At 42.0% G+C, this 18,383-nt stretch overlaps 1 protein-coding gene across 3 annotated transcripts in view; it reads right to left on the bottom strand.

Moving 5' to 3' along the window:
- The window catches only part of KAT6B (lysine acetyltransferase 6B), a 197,283-nt gene extending 196,787 nt beyond the window's left edge, over nucleotides 1–496 (bottom strand). For 2 of the 3 annotated variants that reach the window (XM_054035324.1, XM_054035330.1), the window contains exon 1: nucleotides 401–496. The gene's annotated coding sequence lies outside the window, so the exon portion shown is untranslated. The remainder of the gene's footprint in view (nucleotides 1–400) is intronic. The other variant, XM_054035331.1, reaches the window with a different exon arrangement.
- Nucleotides 497–18,383: the final 17,887 nt, after the last annotated feature.

Here is an 18,383-nt window from a genome sequence, read left to right as displayed (position 1 = left end):
TCTCTGCAAGTTTCCCCATGCAAAGCACAAGGACTTCCCTGTCATCCCTTCTGCTAAGGAACAATTACAACCTACCCGTACAGGGTGGGCGCATGCAACACACAAAAAGCCAGCCACCCCCTGCCTTCCCTCCCCCACCCAACCATCCCCTCCTCTGCAACATGCACAGGGACGCTGCAATGCTTTACCGAGCATAAGTGTCTGCAAACACGTGCATCAGCCTCCAATGCAAAAAGAAAAAAAAAAGTACCCAGCTTACTGACAACCTCCTTGCACATAGAGAGAGGAGGGAAAGGGGGTTATTATGGTAAATTGCAGCCTGTCACCTAATGCAAAACAAAACCCATCGCATGCTCCCTGTTATTCCCCACACCCCCACAGAAACTCCTATGAGTCTAACCTCTGGTGCAGGTTTCCCCCCTTTGCTTGCAATGACCTCCTTTCTCTGGCTGTGTGTGTTTCTGCAGCAGCGGTTCCTGCGGAATGTGCTGCCCCTGAAACGCGATCGCGGCTTCTCTCTCTCTCTCTCTCTCTCTCCTGGCTGCAACCAGAGCCAGGAACACAACAACAACACAACCTCCCCCTCACACATACACAGCGAGGAAACGCAGCCAGGAGAGACAGACAAGGAAGGGGGGGGGGGGGGGAGGTTGAGAGAATCCGAAGTTAACGGATTGATTGCATCAGTTACCTTTTCTAAAGTCCTTTGCAAAAGGGAAAAAAAGAATAATATATAGAGAATACCTTGTCTCCCCTCCTCCTCTGTGGGGCTCGTCTTCTTACACTTACACACACACATACACACACACACACACAAAGAGGGGTGGGAGAGAGATCAGACACACAAAAATGGGTTGCAACTGTTCACATCAGGATGTGGGGAAGCAAAGGAAAAACAGAACAAATAATGACTATTATTAATTTTTTTAAAAACCCACCCTAAACCTCAAGCCTTCCTGATGCTAAATGGAGGCAGATTGGAGGACTGGTGCTAAAACACAGAACCTGATAACAGCTAATTGAAAGGTTAATCTACATACGCTGTGACAGATGAGGTCCCTCCCCACTTTTCTCTCTGCTGCTGGAAAGTAGGAAATTGAGCTTTTAAAAAAAAAAAAAAAAAAAAAAAAAAGGAGGAAAAAAATTGAGGAAGGTTGGAGGGGTTGTTTGTTTCTGATTATCAGTGCCAGTCTGGTTAGGTCTGGGTTACGTGCCAGGCATTAAGGGGGTTAGGTTTGGGGTGATTTGGTTGGAGTGGATGGTGGAACATGGTTATCATAAACATCTTTGGTGATTTTAAAGCATTCTGCAGGGCTGTCAAGCTGCTGAGATCATTTAAATGAGGGAAAATATATATAGGGAAATTTTAAATGTTTAAATAAAAAAACACACAAAGACTGCAAAATCCTTCATTATAAAATGCTTTAAAATTGCTTCAATCCATAATGAGGGAGTCTCCTGCACCCCACTTTCCCCCACTCTGGGCAGGTCTGTGTTAGAGGGAATCAAAATTACCGATGGAACAGAAAAAGGATGAGGAATTTGTGAATATTTCCCTCCCCTCAAATCTGATGTTTATCTGGTGAGATTAGTATAAGGACTTATTTTAGGGGACAGGGTGTCCTGATTTCTATGTGTATTGGGGTTGTGGGAGGGCTACACTTGTGTTGGGTCCCATTTCCCACCCCCATTTTCATGCTGCAGCCTTGAGTGACATTGGCAAGAGCCAGACATCAGGTCAAAGCTTTCATACCTTCAGATGTTTGCTCAGCTATGGTTAGCAAACATCACACTTCACTATAGTCTAACATAATAGAATGTTACCTGCTGTGGTAGCATGTGATAGGGTGAAAGGTAACTTACTCCAGCATCTTTTCAAAAAGATCCTCCCTGTTTCAGATACTCAATTTGGGACTTGATCCTGCAAACACACACATGCTTAATGTTACTCACATGACTATGCCCATTTACTTCACTTTCTACACACTGTGGATGAAATGCTGCCCACAGGTGTTCCTCTGTAACCACAGACCCTCAAAATGTTGTGAAGTTCAACTCTGGCTCTGTACCTGTACCCCAGAGGAAAAAAGAAAAGAAAGACCTCTGCCTTCAGCGTGTGGATAGAAAATCACCTGTTCCAATAAATCAAGAAGGTCTTTCCCAGGGAATAGATGCTCCCTATAGATCAGCAGGGGATCTAGACTTCCATACTAATGCTAAATATTAAGGTTTATTACAACTATTTCAGCAAGTCAGTTGTTTCAGATTGTGCATAAGACAGCTATGTTGTGTTGTTTTAGAGCCCTGTAAAATTGAGTGGGCTATTTACAGAAAGCCACTTGGTGAAAATTTCATTCCAGTCTATATCTATGGAAAAACATCTGTTGACTGAGGATTTTCTGTCAATGTTTTTATCTGCCCAAGTGCAGTATTACAAACACATGGTGGGAAATTGTATTTTGATCTAGCATTTGTTGGAGAATCTTGCTTTCAGCATCCACCACATTTGTGTAATATACAGGATTTGGTGATGCTTTAAAAATAGTTTAAAATTATTGGGAAATAATATAAATCACAAAAAGGGCTGTAGCACGGCTTCACATTTGGAACATTGTTCGGAATGTTGTGTCAACATTTCTATTGTAAACCCCTTTTTTCAGGACGTTTGCAACTTGGTTGGTGGTAAAAGAGAAAAAAATCTCTTGAGACTGAAACTTGGCATGACATATCTCAGTCCAGGAAACAAAACTCTGGGGAAAACTTGACAATGTGTTTGGCCATTTTGGATTTAAGAGTGTACGAAAGACATAAAAAACAGGGTTGCTAGAAAGTTAGTGTTTTCAGATATTCCTCCTTACCCCCCTTACCACACCCCAATTCTTCTCTATCTAGAAGGGCTTCTCTAAAAGGAAATTTTTCAGGCTTCTAAACCATTAAATATTCTAGTTTTTTAGCACTTGAAAAGAAGGAGCATTCAAAACTATTTCATAAAAATATCCATGTCCAGGAATCTTTAATTGGGCAAAAGTTCCTAAAGGCGTCAGATTCTGCAACTGTTTATTCATGTTCTTAACTTTATGTATTTGAGGATGGTTTACATGATTCGTAAGTGTTGGAAGGTTTGGGGCCCAACTTAGTGTGTTTGCTGTACTGTTATTTCGCACATAATTTTTTCCCCACTCAGATGTATTTCAGTCTGTGAGCTAAATATGGGATCCCTATGTTGTATTTAATTTGATCTAATCAGAGCAAACCATATCTTAATTAAAAACAATTGTTTTTAAATTGATATACATAAGGACATTAAGAATGTGACAGAAGCCAATAAAAGTAAAGAAATGTTTTCACCCAGCTAACTGTGGGGGATTTACATTCCTACAACTACTATTTGCAATGTTGTTGTTGCTGTGTTGGTCCCAGGATATGAGATAGACAAGGTAAGTGGAGTAATATCTTTTATTGGACCAACTTTTGTTGGTGAAAGACAAGCTTTTGAGCTCCACAGAGTAGAAGAGCTTGAAAGCTTGTCTCTTTCACCAACAGAAGTTGGTCCAATAGAAGATATTACCCCATCACCCTCTTGTCTCTGATAACTATTAACACTAATGAGATACAATACCAAATAATGCCCCTAAGCATTGAAAGATGTCTAGACGCCTCAGGGAGAAATGTACTATATTATTCCCCCTACTTACCAGAGAGCCTCTAATAAATACTTTCCAAGACCAAAAGCACATTATTGCACCTGCATCTATAAGGCAATATTATGATTCAATTCACCGTACCGTGTCAATTTCCTTCCCTTAATTATGATAATCCTAATACTTTTGTTTTTCTGTAAAAAAATATAGGTAAAACGTCACATTTCCACCATTAGACACATTTGTTTACACATCTACATGTTTTATGTACTGTATGTCTTTAGGGTTATTGCAGAAATCCAGACACACTGCCCACTTTGGGGACACAAGCCAGTGCAAACAAGGATGTAGCCAGGGCCTGATTTTTAGAAGTGCTGAGCATTCTCAGGGGCCACATACTTCTGTTGGAGCTGTGGATGCTCAGCAGCTCTGACAACCAAGCCCTTCAGGCTGAAATATTCTCCTTGTAACCACAGTGTTATAGAAGTTTGAACTCAGAGCTTAATCAGAAGCGCTACAATACTTGTGTTCAGACCTGTCTGTGAAGCATGTGTTGGGCATTATACAAATAATAATAATAAATTAGGGCCTGATCCTGCAATCTAGGGGCTACTCCTTGAGGTCAGTGAGGCTACTCCTGTGTGTAAAGTTATTTCCACATGTAAGTAGGATCAGGGCCTTAATCTGTGGTGTAACTCCATTAAGATCAGTGTGGTTACACCAGGATGGATTTGTGTAACGGGGCTCAGGGAACCAGAGAAACAAGATGAAGCTGAAGTTTCAACCTTCACTTTAAACCTCTTTACTTTATTTGTGTCAAACAAACATCAGCTAAGGGCTAACAAATTAGCAACAGTTCTGAAATGTGAGGTCTCTCTCAGCTAAATACACATGCTGCCCATTTGCAAAAGGCATGTCCTTCTTCGAGTGTGTTTCTCTTCCTTGGAGTCATTATTGTCCATTATTTTTATATGAATTTAGAAAAAAAAGGGGGGGTTACATCATTTTAATAATACACCCCAATTTATCTCTTCTGGAGCTGTTAAGAGGCAAAATCCAGACCCCACTGAAGTAAATGGCAAAAGTCCCATTGACTTAAATTCAGCCACAATGTCACCCAAGACATTGTGTAATGACCATACATATACACATATCAGCAAATTCCATCTGAAACTCTCCTGTCCCTGACTCAGGTCGTTGGCTGTAGTGACCTTGGGGATAAAGCTAGCTATAAGAGCTCAGTAAGTTACTTCTCTGTTCAGGAGTCTTGTAAGTGTAAGTGTCTCCATGGATCTGTCAGATACACAGATTCTGTAGCATCTCTTCTTCTGGTCTGCTTCACTGCCCGAGTTCAACAGCTAGGCTGTTGCCCTCACTGTGGCCTCGAGACCCTACATAGATTTCTTTCTGGCCTGGAATAACTTAGCCCTTCTTAATTTCACCTCTGCCTTTTCTGCAGCCTGTTACTTGCATTGTAACTGAACCTGAAAGAGTGATCCATATATATGAGACAATCACTTTGAATGTGGATTTTACATTTCTTGTCTTATGTATGAGAATATATGGTATGCTTTATTATATGCACTATAGCATAATGGAATTCCGATCCCAGCCTTTAGGTTTCACCTCACACAAGTAATTAATAAATAATAATGAATATGCATAGTGAAATATTTATGAAACTATATCCTGGGCATGTGCAGTACTCACTTCTCAACATCAGCTAGCTCAGCCATTATACTTAAAATACTTAGATGATAGTATAAAATAATCACCTGCTGATACCTCATTTAGTTCTTTTGTTTGTTTCTAAATCCCTGAAACTAAGGGTTTACAGGAGAAATGCTGACACAGCCTTAGTTCAAGAATTATAATTGGTGTGATGCTATAATACGAGAATAACAATGTTTGTGCTGGATCAATTGCCATCCCATTGGGATAAAGAGTGACTTTTAATAATAAAATCACACTTCTGTAACTTGTTTAATCCAAGGATCTCATTTACAAACAGTAATTAATTAAGCCTCACAACAGCCTTATTAGGTGATGCGTATTATTATCCCTGTGGAGATGGAGAAACTGAGGCACAGAGTAGAGTGGCTTGTAGTGAGTGCTAGAGTTGGGAAGAGACCTCAGCTGTTCTGATAGTTAGTCCCCTGTTCAAACCCCTTAGGGTATGACTACACTGCAATAAAACACCCACGGCTGGCCTGTGTCAGCTGACTTGGGTTCGTGGGGCTCTGGCCAAGGGGCTATAAAATTGCAATGTAGACATTCAAGTTCAGGCTGGTGCCCAGGCTTTTGGACCCTGGAGACCTCACAGCCAGAGCCTGAACATATACACAGCATTTTTATAGCCCCGCAGCCTGTGCTGCACGATCCTGAGTCAGCTGACATAGGCCAGCCATGGGTGTTTTATTGCAGTGTAGACATGCCCTTAGAAAACCTTTCCAGTTCCAGTTAGAAAATAACTGTTAGCCAAGGAGAGCAAAACCACTTGCTTGTAAATACACATATTGACACCTTGTTCTTTTGCCACAGTAACTACAGTTCAAGGCAGATATACCTCATATACCTCATCAAGAGGAATTCATTTCCACGGCTTTAAAGAAGCAGACCTCACACAAAACAAACAAGGAAACAAACAAAAATTCTCTAAAACAAAGCAGAAAGAATGAAATGTGGGGTTTATATTATATAGTGCCTTTCTTATGCACATTATCCCAAAGCCCTGTGTAATGCATAACCAAATCAAGGTCAGATTGCATACTGACAGATTCCATTTATAAATAGTTAATAAAGGGTTAATAAGTGATTAATAGATGTTTTAACAAATGGTTAATCAATTGTTATGAGTCCAACAGGTCAATAGGATGTTTATAACCTTGACTTATAATCCTCTATAACATCTATCAACGTGCTTATAACCCTCTATAACACATATAAGCATGTTGCAGACATGAGCAGTAACACCTGTTAATTATTTACTAACCCTTTATAAATGGAACCATAATATAAAGTGTGATCCAAAACTATTCTGATAAAGAAAAAACAGTAGGCTCTGGTCATCCAATCTGCAGTAAGTTCTGTCATATTTATATTGGTTTTAAGGGATTTTCCCCCCTGTAAAATGTATCTCTATGGCTGATGGAGTTTGACTGCTGGGTGCAAAAGTAGTATTTTCCTGTCTAATCCCAAGAGGAAAGGCTGTCCTTTTAAATTCCAGCTCCCTGTGTCAGGCAGTATCACCGAACCTGGCACAGCTTTGTGTTTTTACACATATTTACCATGATACTTTGTTAAGGCAGTTGATGAGATAAAGGATGGAACTGAAAATGAATAGAGATCTGTTTTCTCAAAACTAGTGAAAGCGGCCATAATCAGGGGTCTGTACAGGCCCTTCATCCACAAATTGTGCTAGGTTTTGTTAGTCTAGGTGAAACAGGAGGAGAGTGGTGTTTGTAGGAACCATTTTAACACCTCAGCTTGTCTTTGTTAGCATTAAAGTAATTAACTCTCCAATCGTTATCGGTTGACTTGCCCACAGGTTCAGGTTTCCCTCCTGCTGTTCCCTTTGGGGATATTGAGTTGTCACTTGTTGAGCGGATGGGATTCTCTTTAGAGTTCACATGAAATCCCTTTCATGGCTTCCCAACAGTTTTATCGGCGCTCTCTAAGCTGCTGGAGTGCTCTCGCTCACTCTTTTAATGGGTTTTACATTCACAACCTTCTCCAAATCCATCTGGAGAGGATGAGAGAGAAAATGCCTCTCCCCAGCAACCCTTTTGCTGAGCACACCAGGAGAAAACAAGACCATCCTCGCCCACAGCTGAGCCACTGGGAGAAACTGGATAGGCAGATTTAATAAATAACGATACTCTGAGCTTCTGAAACACCCTAAATCTGAGGATCCCAATGGTTAATGAATGAAGCTTCACAACCTCCTACTGGGAGGTAGTTATAGAACATTGTTATCCAGTTATAGCTGGTTGAAGTTTTCCAGATTTTGATTTTTCAGTTAGTTGTTCTTGTTAGATGTTGTCAAGAAGAACAGAATGTGTGATAGGGAACTTTTGACCACATTTTCATCAATTCCATTCCTCTCTGATCCCTAACTAGCTGTATCCCCATTTACCACATGAGGAAACTGAAATGGCCCTATGGGTGCATTACAAGCCAGCATAGTTTAAAGCAGCCCTGAGTTACTCTGGAAGCTGAGTAACTTCCTTTGTGGCCCCTCCCCATTATGTCTTGTGAAGCTGTGCCATGTGAGCTCAGCCAGACACCAGGATCGTGGCTGCTATCTCCTGCTGTGATTTTAACTGGGTATATTTACTTGTTTATTGTTATTTGTATATTTAATGTTTATTTAAAATACATTGACTGCTTTAGTTGTGGATGCCCTGGTCAACCACTTCCCATGGCTGCTAACACCAGCTCAGCTCCACCCATCTTTGCAACATAGAGAGCCTTGGCATAGATGGGAAGTCCACTGCCCAGACCACTTCAAGCACGATGTGTTCTAACCTTGCTCAGAGTTGGTCTAATCAGCTTGGTGTCATCATGGTGTCATCACCCAGCGGTCAGTCTAACACTGCTGAAGCTGAACCAGTGTTATAAACAGAGGGACATGTGTTTAAAACATCTCTTGTGGAGGAAAGAACTGTGTGTAAAGAGAATGTTTGGAAAGGTACCTGATGGATCAATCGATTGACTGCTCTGCCTCTGGTATTTGAAAACGTTAATGACCAGAGAAGCTAGGAACTGCTGTAAAGCTAAGGTAAATTATCAGTGCTGGAAACATAAAGTAATCCTCTTTAAATATTCAGCTGCAGAGCCCTGTGGCATAAGCTATCCCTTATGTTCTCTGTCATGGCTAGGTAGATAGTGACTCATCATGATGCTGGGGTGGGGGACTCAGTCTGGCATCATTAAGCCTTTTGTTTAATTCATAGAAAAAATATTGTTTTATTTTAAAAGGGGGAAATTTCCAACTCTCTCAGCTGATAGAAGCAGAAGCAAGATCAGGGCAGGCAGTGCTGTTGTCGCATGTATTTTTGTGGTGTTAGCCATCACCCCCGCACTATCCTGATGTTTTTTCCCTTTGTTATTTTGTATCCCACAGTGCCAGCTAAGTCAGTGAGTTGTCACACTCAGCACTGGTGCTGCAGGATACAAAATAGCTGAGGGGGAAAAATCAGAATGGTTGGAAGGTGGAAGGGAAAGGCTAATTTTTTTTTTTTAAACAGTAGCACCAGCTGCATCCTGCAAGTTGCTAAATTAGCCAGTCAGTTGTTTTTCCTTTTAATTTTTGTGTGAATTCAAGAATAGGTCGTGGATGTCTTGGCAACTCATGAATGAGGCCTTTTATGAAAGAATTCACCTTGCAGAGGCACTGCTGTCAGACACACAGGCCTCTTTCCATTAATTAAGCTACAGAATATCCTCTCTCATTTTTGAACCCCCCTTGATGCCTGGGTAATCAGGCCCTGAGCTTTTCCCCAACATCCATCCCTGTTTCACTTGCTTTTTGCAGGATGTCCTCCTTCCCCATTAATTTTGGGCCACCAAACATTTTTGTTTAATACCTTTCCATGTTGCTTATTGCCAGCTATTTAGATTTCATCTCCTGTGGCTATATGGGAACATGAATATCTTGTTCTGATGCAAACACCAGTGTTCTCCATATCAGCAACTGAAGGTGCCTGAGAGCAAAGGGGGATATTTTAAAAGCACAGATGGGAGCTAGGCAATTAATTGACTTTCAGTGGGAATTGGGTGCCTAACTCCCATCTGTGCCAATCAAAATCTCCTCTTAATTTTAACTTGTCTTACTCACATGAGCAGTCCTATTGAAGGCAATGGGAGTTGGCAGTCATCATTGCTAGCAAATTCTAGTGCAGAACTGGGGCCTGTAACAACTTAGACTTACATTGTGCCTTGTATCCCGAAGGATCCCAATGGTCTATGTAACTGTATAGTAAAAGCACAATTAATTAACTGAAGCATCTATCTCATACAACTCTTTAATACAGACTTGCAAAACTGTCCTAGGGCTTCACCTGCCCGGATTCAAACTCTCTTCACCCATCCTTTTCTTTGACGATTATAAAATGGAAATGCTTACTATCAAAATGTATATTTTCCATGAGCGAATATAGGCCTCAGTCCTGCAAATTCTAAAGGACATGTGTAATTTTACTCATCTGAGTAATCTTAAAGATTTCAATGCCATTACTCATGTAAATTAAGTTATGCACCGCTTAAGGGCCTGATCCAAGATCACTGAAGTCAATGGAAAGACTCCAATTGAATTCCATGAACTTTGAATCACACGCTATGTGTTTGCATGATCAGAGCCTAATTTTGTGAGGATGAATTAATATAACTATAACACAAGAAAATAAAAGTACAGTGACACAGTATAAAATATAAGTTTCAAAATTTTGTGTATTAATTGTTCCACATAAAGGTCAAAGTTTTCAAAAATGACCAGTGATTTTGGGTGCCCAACTTGAGACACCTTAATGGGGCCTGATTATCTGAAAGGGATAAACATTTACCCTTTGATAATCAAACATCTTTCTGATGGTGGCTAGGTGCCCGGTTTTCGACCGGAAAGTCCAGTTGAAAAAGGGGATCTGACAGTGTCCAGTCAGCTCTACTAACTGGACCCCAAAGTCCAGTTACTGTGGGCCGGGAAGGCACTGGGTCATCACCCACACCAGCCCCTACTCAGCCAGGACTGCCTCCTATTTGCATCAGGCAGCTACAGTTCCCAGCCCTGGCAAAGCAGGCAAGTCCCTCCTCACCCAGGTGGAGGGGTGGGAGAGGAAAAGCAGTGAGCGACGGGGGGAGGGAGAAAGAGGAGTGGATGGGGTGGAGCCTTGGGGGAAGAAGCAAGGCAGGGGTAGGATCTTGGGGGGGGAAGAGGCGGGGCACGGAGGTTCCGGCACTCCTGCTGGAGTGTCTGGTTTTTAAATATTACCAAGTTGGCAACCCTACATATGCTGTATGAGATTGGGCACCCCAGAATAAGTCATTTTTTAAAACTTGTCCAAAAGAAATTCCATTCAAAAATAAGAAGTACGTCTGTGACCCCTAGCTCTTGCTCTGACTGGGAGACAAAGGGTACATTTGTGGATCATAAAGAAAACAGATACTGAGTTATCTAACAGGAAGGAAATCTACAAACATATGTAATAAATTCCAACATTACATCATAAATGGAACTACCTTACAAATGCTCTGTGAATGTTAAAAAGCATGAGAAAACATTCGAATAGTGGTAAAAACTGATAAGTAAATAAGAAATAATTTACACTGAACATATTCATTTTCCTTGTAATATGGTTGCCTTTAAAAAGTCTGCATATTCCAGCAATTACCAGATTATCTGAGATACCACAGGTTTTCCCTGTATTAAAACTTGGATTGTAAGTTTTTCCGTGCAGCTCTGCTTTAGCTTCTTGTCCAGGGCTGCTGCCTGCTAGGAGTGTGTGAGCCATAGGCTAGGAGACTAAAGTTTGGATTTTTAGTCTAGTTTTGTAATTGGCACCTTGGGCTCTGCACCCCTTTGTGGTGAGGGAAAATCCTGGGACCAGAAGCAGTCTGATTCCTGCATGAAGAGGGCACATGCCAGCAGCGATCATCAGCCCCTCTGCAGAGACTGAGGAGTCCAGAGCCCTCTCTGAACCTGAGGAGGCATGACGGAGTTGTGAGTGTGCCATCCTTTAAGTTAGCTAGTCAGGGAGATTGTTTGGGAGACCCCTTACTGCCTGCATGGTGTTCTCAAGCCAGGGGGTAAGGGTTTTGGGATTTTATTACCTGTTGCCTATTAAACTTGTGGAGGGACTTAACACCTTATCCCACCTGAGAGTCTTCTGGGCTGTACTGAACCCAGTCAGCCAAGTTGCTAACTGCTGCACAGAAGATATCATGGTCACAGATAATCAAAGGCCCCTACAAAGAACGCATATCAACGGGACACTAATTTTAAGCTTGCTATATCAGGTCATGTGACTGGGGAAATTCACAGGTATTCGCGTGGGCACCGATGACCCCGAGAATAGTGTTTTACCAAGTTATGTTATATTTATCTCCTGTTCAATATATTTAACACCGTAATGTTATTAATGTGTTTGCAGTGGTGCTGGAACTGGGGGTGCTGCCATATCCCCTGGCTTGAAGTAGTAATAACAAACACCAAATACATGGTTTCCATTCAGCAGCAACCCCCACTATAAAAATTGTTCCAGCACCCCTGGGTGCTTGTTTTATTTCTTGGAAGTCTCCAACTATCTGACAAGTAAAGGGGGGTTATCCTGTGGTTAGAATTTTCTTCCCAAACTGCCCTGGTGACACTGCCAGGAAGGAGACAGGGGGGTGGAGGCACTGCCAAATAAATTCATATGAGAAGAAAAAGAAATTACACCCTGCTGAGTGGTAGGGATGTAAAAGGTTAAATGGTAAACCTGTAAGCATTAGGCTTACTGTTAACCGACCTTAACCGTTAACCCCGCTAGCCCTGTACCGGCTGGAGGGACCCCAGTCCCGGCTGGGCCAGCGGGACCCCAACCGTGCCGCAGCAATCCTGGCCACCCCACCATGGACGGAGGGACCCTGGTCCCGCCTGAACTGCGCCAGGCCGGCTGGAGTGACCTTGGTTAACAGTTAAGTGGTTAAACTATATAATTTTAATTTTTTTAGTGTGATCCTTGCCCTTGCTTTTCCTTGCTGAGTTTTCCAGTGTCTGACACATATTTGGATACTTTAACCTGCATACAGGCTTCTGAACGATTAGTTGTTAACCGGCTCCGAGAAGGACAGAGGACAGATTTCATGTGTGAAAATACCTGTTCACACATGTATGTGGATCCAAATGCTGAAAGCATTGCAAATGCAATTTTCTTCAAACAGTTAAATTTCACTGGCAGGGACATCCAGCAGGTCAGAATAGAGGCCCCATGATCTCTCTCAGTGCACTCCGCAGACCTCCAAACTTTAATGCCCACAATTCTGAGCTTTTTAACTGAACGAGCTGCATTTCGAAATCTTCAACACCCATCCACTGAAATACAGACAAATCCAAGTTGGTTTTGTTGAACTTTTCAGGTTTAATTAGAAAAGAAATCATTAAGCCAAATCGCTGGAAATCTTGAAATCTGTCAGAAAATTCTGATTCCAGTTCTTGCATGTACATTCTAATTTCAACGTCAAACACAGTGCGCTGTTCCACGTGACGTGATTGTGATGTAATCAGCAAGTCAGGACTTAAAAATATCCCAGTACAGTGGTGCTGGAACAATTTTCAAGGTGGGGGTGCTGAGCTGCGCCTCCTCTTGCCCCTGTCTGCACCCCTCACTGCCCCAGGCTGGGGCCAGTGGGCCACTGCAGGGGGTGGCTGCAGAGCCCCAGGCTGGCGGTCAGTACCCCAGGCCGGCAGCAGAGCCCCCGGGACTGGTGGCTAGGACCCGGGCAGTGTGAGTGCCACTGAAAATCAGGTCGCGTGCCGCCTTTGGCACACATGCCATAGGTTGCCTACCCCTGGTTTAACCGGTTAGCTTTTTAAACCAATATTTACATCCTTACTGAGTGTGTGGCAGGATCCAGAAGAACTCAGGCCTGTCCATCAAAACTCTTAAGGAGATTGGTGCTAAAGGAGGTAACCGGGTGAACAGGGGGGTGCTACACTTACATTTCTTGCTATATTTTCTGTTAATGGGCAAGAATTTTCCCATACCTCCAACTCAATATTTTCCTCCATTTACTAAACTAGTTAAGCCATCTGCATCGGGCGGCTACAGCTCCCAGCCCTGGCAAAGCAGGCAAGTCCCAACTGACCCGGGCGGAGGGGTGGGAGAGGAAAAGCAGTGAGCGACAGGGGGGGCGGGAGGAAGAGGAGTGGATGGGGCGGAGCCTTGGGGGAAGAAACAAGGCGGGGTAGGATCTTGGGGAGAAGAGGCGGGGCAGGCGAGGTTTTGGCACTCCTGCTGGAGTGTCTGGTTTTTAAATATTACCAAGTTGGCAACCCTATGTATGCTGTATGAGATTGGGCACCCCAAAATAAGTCATTTTTTAAAATCTTGGCCAAAAGAAATTCCATTCAAAAATAAGAAGTACGTCTGTGACCCCTAGCTCTTGCTCTTATGGGAGACAAAGGGTACATTTGTGAATCATAAACAAAACAGATACTGAGTTATCTAACAGGAAGGAAATCTACAAACATATGTAATAAATTCCAATATTACATCATAAATAGAACTACCTACAAATGCTCTGTGAATGATAAGAAGCATGAGAAAATATTCGAATAGTGGTAAAAACTGATAAGTAAATAAGAAATAATTTACACTGAACATATTCATTTTCCTTGTAATATGGTTGCCTTTAAAAAGTCTGCATATTCCAACAATTACCAGATTATCTGAGATACCACAGGTTTTCCCTGTATTAAAACTTGGATCAGGTAGTATTGGAAATACTACTTAGATTGTAAACTTTTCCGTGCAGAGACTATTCTTTCATTATGTTGTAGACAGTGTCTTGGACAATGATGCTTCAGCTTCACAATACTTGACTGGAGTCTTTAGGCTCAACCATAATATGTAAATACATAATAATAATAATACTTAATAAACTGTATGCTTTCTACTAGCAAATGTTGACTTTTTAATGGCAACCTCCGTGGCTTATTTTAAAACCAATTCAGAAATTTACTGTCCTCAATTGTAAATTTAGAATACCCAGGAAAAGGAGAAAAATATTCCCTCCTCCATTCTGTGTTACATTAAACACAAGGGAAGGGTAAAATGGTCTTGTGGCTTAATTTAGCAGTACTGGGAGTCAGAAAACTTGGGTTTTAATCTGGAAATTATTTGATTTTAATGGGATATACAGGTTGCCAACACATCTGAAAATCAGGCCCGTAATTTCTTTGTACCTTAATTTCCCCAACTACAAAGTCCCAGAGGGGCTATTATTAAAAGTTGTTCTCTCTTACCACTGAGGGCAGGACAAGAGGCAATGGGTTCAAACTGCAGCACAGCAGATTTATATTAAATCTCAGGAAAAGCGTCCTACCGGTAGCTGTAAGAATAGTAGGACAATAGAAAAGACTGCCTTGGGAAGTTGTAGAAGCTCCTTCACTGGAGGTTTTCAAAAGGAGGCTGGATAACCATCTAGCTTGGATGGTTTAGACACAAAAATCCTGCATCTTGGCAGGGGGTTAGACAGTGGTTATCAAACTTATTTGATCACACCCCCTTCTTTATGCCTGTAGTAGTTTACACCTCCGCCCTGCAAGTACATATACTGATACAACAACAACATGCAACTATCACTAAATATTAAAAACAGTAAGTCACTGAGTCAAGCACAGCTATTTAAGTATATTGTAATGTAAATTTTAAGTGAGATACCTATTGTAGGGGGGTCGTGGTATTGCCACCTTTACTTTTGCGTTGCCTTTAGAGCTGGGTGGCTGGAGAGCAATGGGTGGCTGGGCACCCAGGTCTGAACACAGCGCCACCGCCAGCAGCAGCAGAGAAGTAAGAGTGGCAATACCACACCATGCCCCCTTCTTTGCTGCTGCTGGCCATGGCACTGCTTTCAGAGCTGGGTGGTAGGAGAGCAGCGGCCAGTGGCCGGGTGTCCCGCTTTGAAGGCAGCACTGCCACAAGCAGCAATGCAGAAGTAAGGGCGGGATGGAATATACAACTGTATGAACACATCTGCGAAATCTGCTCTTTATGCCCTGACCAACCCTTGAAAAATATGTGATTTCTCCTCAATTTAAGTAGACCCCTATTCATTGCTGTGAGTAAAATGTGTGCAGTAAGTATTTTTTTTCCCCTAAAGCTTCTCACGTCCCCCCCAGAATACATTCCATGCCCACCTGGGAGGACGCCCCCCAGTTTGATAACCTCTAGACTAGATGACCTTTGTGGTCTCTTCTAACCCTAGGATTCTGTGATTCACTTTCTACAGTTGGATGTTGTGAAATCCAACCCATTGATATCTGTAAAGTGCTTTGAGATGAAAATGTTAGGTCAGGGCAAATTATTATTATGAACACAGCCATCAAAGAAGGCATTCCTGTCCAGATTCCATTTCCCCGCTGACCCAGCTCTCACATTCTTAATCTATTTCAGGGGCTAACTCTTTATTGTTCTTCCCTGTTTTCCTGCAAAACATTCCCATAACCAACAGAGAGACCTGTGGAATAATGGAAAGTAGCAGAGTCTAATGGTCTGAGCACAGTACTGGGCAACAGGAACTCCTGAGTTCTAAACATAGCTCTGACACAAAAGCCCCTCACTAGTCTTGCCTTAACCCCCTTGCCTCAGTTTCCCCATTTGTTAAATAGGGACAGTATTAACCGACCTCACAATGAAACACTTTGAAGCTGAAAAGTGCTACTGTCTATGTAAGTGCTGAGTATTATTACACAGAACACAATCCGCAAAGGACAGGGTTTCCTGAGCATAGAGAACACCCCACTCTATTTCAATTGCTGCATACATTTTTCTATTATAACAATTAACCTCTTATAAAACAATCAGCAGTGAGTTTACATGTTGAATTTATATACAATGGATAATTGCTTTAAAAAAGTCTACAGTCAAGGAAATTGCATTTCTCCTTTTGCTTCTAAAATTACAATCTTCTGACTTCCCAGCTGGTAGGTAACAGAAGCAATCAGAGTAGGGTCCCTTGAGCACAGCTGTATAACACACATGAAAACCAATCTCATTTTATAAAGAATTAACCCACAGCCAGCCATGTTTAATAGCGCTAATTTGTGACTCAAGCCCACCCAATCAAGAAGATGCACATCCCATTGTGCTTAGGTTGTAATGAATTTGTCAGGTATTTTTGCAACCACTCAGAGGCCTACAAGAGAAAGACACACTGATAGAAAGGAAGGATGGTTTGTTGTTAAGGCACTGGACTGGAACCCAGGAGATCTGGCTTCACCTCCTGGCTCTGCCACAGACTCCCTGCATGACTTGGAGCCAGTCATCTGATCTCTCTGGGCCTCAGTTTACCATCTGTAAAATGGGGACATTAATACTCCTTCATCTATCTTGTCTGTTTAGATTGAAGAACAAGGGAGCCCCAATCTCAGTTGAGGCTTCTAGGTGCTACTGTAACAAATAAATAAATAAATAATGCTAAAGGTGATGGGCCTGCTTCCATTTTTAATGTATTTGGGTTTTTCAATTTAAAAATCTTTTTTCTTTCTTTCCCCTGCCTCTCCTCCCCATTTTTAAACTGTTCTTAAAAATTAAAAACCCTCCCCAGTATTGAATCATAGAAATAAACAATGGAAAATGGATTGTCATGTCCATTGTCCCAGGAGTGGGCAAAGCATTTTACTAATTTACTCATGATAACTCTTTATAGTATATTTGTGCTTTGTTCAGCCTAGCTTTAAAGGTGACCTGCAAATGAAAATGCAGAATTAAGTAATGAACGCTTAACTCAATTTTGAGCTTTCCTCTGCAAGTCACCTTAATTTGACCCAAGCAGTGGGGCTTCTACCACTCCCCTGAGTGATCATTCCACAGTCTATAGAACACGCCATCAGGACTTTTTCCCTGATATTCAGCTTACATTTTTTCTTTTCTTTTCACCTTATTATGCCCCTAATTATAGCCCCTAAACAATTCCTCTCCTTTCCTGGTGTTTATCTGTAGACAGTTATTCTATGCAAGCAGTTGCCACATCCCTCCCCAGCATCATTTAACCAAGCTATAACTGCTTGTTTCTGTTTCTCAGAAGCAGCTCATGTCAGCCCCATTTTAAACTTATTTTATACTGGAAGATTCTAAGGTCCAGCATATTCAGTTATTCCAAAATCTACAGCTCAGGGGATGTTTTGCTTAGTGCACAAACATAGTGCACAAACAGGTTACATTCTATTAGCATAGTCAGAAGACTGACTCCTGTGTGTGTGTGCATGTGCACATTTATAAGTGTGTGAGAACTGTGGCGATTGAGCTGCTGGGACTTGGAACATGGTACTTTGATTTCCCCTGATTTGAGAGCTAGCAAAATATAGAAATACAGAATTACTGTGCTGTAACTCAATTCCTTAACCTCATCATGCTGCCGCCAGACACATACTGTATTTGTTAGACTAGATATATTTTTTTAAACATGTCTTTACTGAAATGAGTACAAGAGTGTCATAGCGATGGCTGCTACATGGACTTTGATGTTATACTGTGGCCCACATCTTGCAAGCACATATACGTATGAATAAGGCACTATATACACAGAGCTGGGGGTTTTTGCACTAATGATGCTGTGTCAATGTGGTTTCAAATCAACAAAAGCCACACCAGTTCAAGCCCTTGTCATAACTATAAAGGGAAGGGTAACAGCTCTCCTGTGTACAGTACTATAAAATCCCTCCTGGCCAGAGACTCCAAAATAGGGTGACCAGATGTCCCGATTTTATAGGGACAGTCCTGATTTTTGGGTCTTTTTCTTATATAGGCTCCTATTACCCCCCACCCCCTGTCCCGATTTTTCACACTTGCTGTCTGGTCACCCTACTCCAAAATCCTTTTCCCTGTAAAGGGTTAAGAAGCTCAGGTAATCTGGCTGGCATCTGACCCAAAGGACCAATAAGGGGACAAGATACTTTCAAATCTTGGGGGGGTGGGGAAGGCTTTTGTTTGTGCTCTTTGTTTGGGAGTTCATTCGCTCTTGGGACTGAGAGGGACCAGACAT

The sequence above is a fragment of the Malaclemys terrapin genome, chromosome 7 (genome assembly GCF_027887155.1).
Source record: "Malaclemys terrapin pileata isolate rMalTer1 chromosome 7, rMalTer1.hap1, whole genome shotgun sequence".
In the NCBI taxonomy this organism is placed as follows: domain Eukaryota; kingdom Metazoa; phylum Chordata; order Testudines; family Emydidae; genus Malaclemys; species Malaclemys terrapin.
This window is presented reverse-complemented; position numbering and strand designations above follow the sequence as displayed.